We start from the raw sequence: 6,000 nt of genomic DNA, 5'->3' as shown, positions 1-6,000 counted from the left end.
CACTGAGAATACAGCCTATCCCTCACTAGAGAGAAACGGTGCCATCACTGAGAATACAGCCTATCCATCACTAGAGAGCAGCGGTGCCATCACTGAGAATACAGCCTATCCATCACTAGAGAGCAGCGGTGCCATCACTGAGAATACAGCCTATCCATCACTAGAGAGCAGCGGTGCCATCACTGAGAATACAGCCTATCCATCACTAGAGAGCAGCAGTGACATCACTGAGAATACAGCCTATCCATCACTAGAGAGCAGCGGTGTCATCACTGAGAATACAGCCTATCCATCACTAGAGAGCAGCGGTGTCATCACTGAGAATACAGCCTATCCATCACTAGAGAGCAGCGGTGTCATCACTGAGAATACAGCCTATCCATCACTAGAGAGCAGCGGTGCCATCACTGAGAATACAGCCTATCCATCACTAGAGAGCAGCGGTGCCATCACTGAGAATACAGCCTATCCATCACTAGAGAGCAGCGGTGTCATCACTGAGAATACAGCCTATCCATCACTAGAGAGCAGCGGTGTCATCACTGAGAATACAGCCTATCCATCACTAGAGAGCAGCGGTGTCATCACTGAGAATACAGCCTATCCATCACTAGAGAGCAGCGGTGCCATCACTGAGAATACAGCCTATCCGTCACTAGAGAGCAGCGGTGCCATCACTGAGAATACAGCCTATCCATCACTAGAGAGCAGCGGTGCCATCACTGAGAATACAGCCTATCCATCACTAGAGAGCAGCGGTGACATCACTGAGAATACAGCCTATCCATCACTAGAGAGCAGCGGTGCCATCACTGAGAATACAGCCTATCCATCACTAGAGAGCAGCAGTGCCATCACTGAGAATACAGCCTATCCATCACTAGAGAGCAGCGGTGTCATCACTGAGAATACAGCCTATCCATCACTAGAGAGCAGCGGTGACATCACTGAGAATACAGCCTATCCATCACTAGAGAGCAGCGGTGCCATCACTGAGAATACAGCCTATCCCTCACTAGAGAGCAGCGGTGCCATCACTGAGAATACAGCCTATCCATCACTAGAGAGCAGCGGTGCCATCACTGAGAATACAGCCTATCCATCACTAGAGAGCAGCGGTGCCATCACTGAGAATACAGCCTATCCATCACTAGAGAGCAGCGGTGTCATCACTGAGAATACAGCCTATCCATCACTAGAGAGCAGCGGAGCCATCACTGAGAGTACAGCCTATCCATCACTAGAGAGCAGCGGTGCCATCACTGAGAATACAGCCTATCCATCACTAGAGAGCAGCGGTGCCATCACTGAGAATACAGCCTATCCATCACTAGAGAGCAGCGGTGCCATCACTGAGAATACAGCCTATCCATCACTAGAGAGCAGCGGTGTCATCACTGAGAATACAGCCTATCCATCACTAGAGAGCAGCGGTGTCATCACTGAGAATACAGCCTATCCATCACTAGAGAGCAGCGGAGCCATCACTGAGAGTACAGCCTATCCATCACTAGAGAGCAGCGGTGCCATCACTGAGAATACAGCCTATCCATCACTAGAGAGCAGCGGTGCCATCACTGAGAATACAGCCTATCCATCACTAGAGAGCAGCGGTGTCATCACTGAGAATACAGCCTATCCATCACTAGAGAGCAGCGGTGCCATCACTGAGAATACAGCCTATCCATCACTAGAGAGCAGCGGTTCCATCACTGAGAGTACATCCTATGTTAGCACCATACAGACGTCCTCTGTACCTGAGTGTCCCTGTGATTGGGTGTATACCATTGCTCCGGCTCTGCACTATCTGCACCCACACATCGGCCTTGAGGAGCAGACAGACTGGGTTCTTGTGGAGTGGAAATACTTGGGAAGTTGCACTTTGACATTTCAGCAAAGACAAATCAGTTTGTGAACATGAAAACTTTCTGTGCCTCCTGCCTCAGTCTCATCACGTGTCATGGCTGCTCCTTGTCATGCCCTCTGCTGTCCCATGGGTGATCTGTCATGTCCTATATACTGTGCTGCCCCTATAGCGCCTGGGTACAGGGGATGTGCCGGGATACATTGTGTAGGAAGTGATGTGTGATCTGTCATGTCCTATATACTGTGCTGCCCCCTATAGCGCCCGAGTACAGGGGATGTGCCGGGATACATTGTGTAGGAAGTGATGTGTGATCTGTCATGTCCTATATACTGTGCTGCCCCCTATAGAGCCCGGGTACAGGGGATGTGCCGGGATACATTGTGTAGGAAGTGATGTGTGATCTGCCATGTCCTATATACTGTGCTGCCCCTATAGCGCCCGGGTACAGGGGATGTGCCGGGATACATTGTGTAGGAAGTGATGTGTGATCTGTCATGTCCTATATACTGTGCTGCCCCCTATAGCGCCCGGGTACAGGGGATGTGCCGGGATACATTGTGTAGGAAGTGATGTGTGATCTGTCATGTCCTATATACTGTGCTGCCCCTATAGCACCCGGGTACAGGAGATTGTGTAGGAAGTGATGTGTGATCTGTCATGTCCTATATACTGTGCTGCCCCCTATAGCACCCGGGTACAGGGGATGTGCCGGGATACATTGTGTAGGAAGTGATGTGTGATCTGCCATGTCCTATATACTGTGCTGCCCCCTATAGCGCCCGGGTACAGGGGATGTGCTGGGATACATTGTGTAGGAAGTGATGTGTGATCTGTCATGTCCTATATACTGTGCTGCCCCTATAGCGCCCGGGTACAGGGGATGTGCCGGGATACATTGTGTAGGAAGTGATGTGTGATCTGTCATGTCCTATATACTGTGCTGCCCCTATAGCGCCCGGGTACAGGGGATGTGCTGGGATACATTGTGTAGGAAGTGATGTGTGATCTGTCATGTCCTATATACTGTGCTGCCCCTATAGCGCCCGGGTACAGGGGATGTGCCGGGATACATTGTGTAGGAAGTGATGTGTGATCTGTCATGTCCTATATACTGTGCTGCCCCTATAGCGCCCGGGTACAGGGGATGTGCCGGGATACATTGTGTAGGAAGTGATGTGTGATCTGTCATGTCCTATATACTGTGCTGCCCCCTATAGCACCCGGGTACAGGGGATGTGCCGGGATACATTGTGTAGGAAGTGATGTGTGATCTGTCATGTCCTATATACTGTGCTGCCCCCTATAGCGCCCGGGTACAGGGGATGTGCCGGGATACATTGTGTAGGAAGTGATGTGTGATCTGTCATGTCCTATATACTGTGCTGCCCCCTATAGCGCCCGGGTACAGGGGATGTGCCGGGATACATTGTGTAGGAAGTGATGTGTGATCTGCCATGTCCTATATACTGTGCTGCCCCCTATAGAGCCCGGGTACAGGGGATGTGCCGGGATACATTGTGTAGGAAGTGATGTGTGATCTGTCATGTCCTATATACTGTGCTGCCCCCTATAGAGCCCGGGTACAGGGGATGTGCCGGATACATTGTGTAGGAAGTGATGTGTGATCTGTCATGTCCTATATACTGTGCTGCCCCCTATAGAGCCCGGGTACAGGGGATCTGCCGGGATACATTGTGTAGGAAGTGATGTGTGATCTGCCATGTCCTATATACTGTGCTGCCCCCTATAGAGCCCGGGTACAGGGGATGTTGCCGGGATACATTGTGTAGGAAGTGATGTGTGATCTGTCATGTCCTATATACTGTGCTGCCCCCTATAGAGCCTGGGTACAGGGGATGTGCCGGGATACATTGTGTAGGAAGTGATGTGTGATCTGTCATGTCCTATATACTGTGCTTCCCCCTATAGCGCCCGGGTACAGGGGATGTGCCGGGATACATTGTGTAGGAAGTGATGTGTGATCTGTCATGTCCTATATACTGTGCTGACCCCTATAGCACCCGGGTATAGGGGATGTGCCGGATACATTGTGTAGGAAGTGATGTGTGATCAGTCATGTCCTATATACTGTGCTGCCCCCTATAGAGCCTGGGTACAGGGGATGTGCCGGGATACATGGTGTAGGAAGTGATGTGGGATCTGTCATGTCCTATATACTGTGCTGCCCCCTATAGCGCCCGGGTACAGAGGATGTGCCGGGATACATTGTGTAGGAAGTGATGTGTGATCTGTCATGTCTTATATACTGTGCTGCCCCCTATAGCACCCGGGTACAGGGGATGTGCCGGGATACATTGTGTAGGAAGTGATGTGTGATCTGTCATGTCCTATATACTGTGCTGCCCCCTATAGCGCCCGGGTACAGGGGATGTGCTGGGATACATTGTGTAGGAAGTGATGTGTGATCTGTCATGTCCTATATACTGTGCTGCCCCCTATAGCGCCCGGGTACAGGGGATGTGCCGGGATACATTGTGTAGGAAGTGATGTGTGATCTGTCATGTCTTATATACTGTGCTGCCCCCTATAGCGCCCGGGTACAGGGGATGTGCCGGGATACATTGTGTAGGAAGTGATGTGTGATCTGTCATGTCCTATATACTGTGCTTCCCCCTATAGAGCCCGGGTACAGGGGATGTGCCGGGATACATTGTGTAGGAAGTGATGTGTGATCTGTCATGTCCTATATACTGTGCTGCCCCCTATAGAGCCCGGGTACAGGGGATGTGCCGGGATACATTGTGTAGGAAGTGATGTGTGATCTGTCATGTCCTATATACTGTGCTGCCCCCTATAGCGCCCGGGTACAGGGGATGTGCCGGGATACATTGTGTAGGAAGTGATGTGTGATCTGTCATGTCCTATATACTGTGCTTCCCCCTATAGCCCCCGTGTACAGGGGATGTGCCGGGATACAATATGTAGGAAGTGATGTGTGATCTGTCATGTCCTATATACTGTGCTGCCCCCTATAGCGCCCGGGTACAGGGGATGTGCCGGGATACATTGTGTAGGAAGTGATGTGTGATCTGTCATGTCCTATATACTGTGCTGCCCCCTATAGCGCCCGGGTACAGGGGATGTGCCGGGATACATTGTGTAGGAAGTGATGTGTGATCTGTCATGTCCTATATACTGTGCTGCCCCCTATAGAGCCCGGGTACAGGGGATGTGCCGGGATACATTGTGTAGGAAGTGATGTGTGATCTGTCATGTCCTATATACTGTGCTGCCCCCTATAGAGCCCGGGTACAGGGGATGTGCCGGGATACATTGTGTAGGAAGTGATGTGTGATCTGTCATGTCCTATATACTGCGCTGCCCCCTATAGAGCCCGGGTACAGGGGATGTGCCGGATACATTGTGTAGGAAGTGATGTGTGATCTGTCATGTCCTATATACTGTGTTGCCCCCTATAGCGCCCGGGTACAGGGGATGTGCCGGGATACATTGTGTAGGAAGTGATGTGTGATCTGTCATGTCCTATATACTGTGCTGCCCCCTATAGCGCCCGGGTACAGGGGATGTGCCGGATACATTGTGTAGGAAGTGATGTGTGATCTGTCATGTCCTATATACTGTGCTGCCCCCTATAGTGCCCGGGTACAGGGGATGTGCCGGGATACATTGTGTAGGAAGTGATGTGTGATCTGTCATGTCCTATATACTGTGCTGCCCCCTATAGCGCCCGGGTACAGGGGATGTGCCGGGATACATTGTGTAGGAAGTGATGTGTGATCTGTCATGTCCTATATACTGTGCTGCCCCTATAGCGCCCGGGTACAGGGGATGTGCCGGGATACATTGTGTAGGAAGTGATGTGTGATCTGTCATGTCCTATATACTGTGCTGCCCCTATAGCGCCCGGGTACAGGGGATGTGCCGGGATACATTGTGTAGGAAGTGATGTGTGATCTGTCATGTCCTATATACTGTGCTGCCCCCTATAGAGCCCGGGTACAGGGGATGTGCCGGGATACATTGTGTAGGAAGTGATGTGTGATCTGTCATGTCCTATATACTGTGCTGCCCCCTATAGCGCCCGGGTACAGGGGATGTGCCGGGATACATTGTGTAGGAAGTGATGTGTGATCTGTCATGTCCTATATACT

The sequence above is a fragment of the Engystomops pustulosus genome, chromosome 7, assembly GCF_040894005.1.
Source record: "Engystomops pustulosus chromosome 7, aEngPut4.maternal, whole genome shotgun sequence".
Classification (NCBI taxonomy): Eukaryota; Metazoa; Chordata; class Amphibia; order Anura; family Leptodactylidae; genus Engystomops; species Engystomops pustulosus.
The sequence above is the reverse complement of the archived record's forward strand: the minus strand, read 5'-3'. Positions refer to the sequence as shown.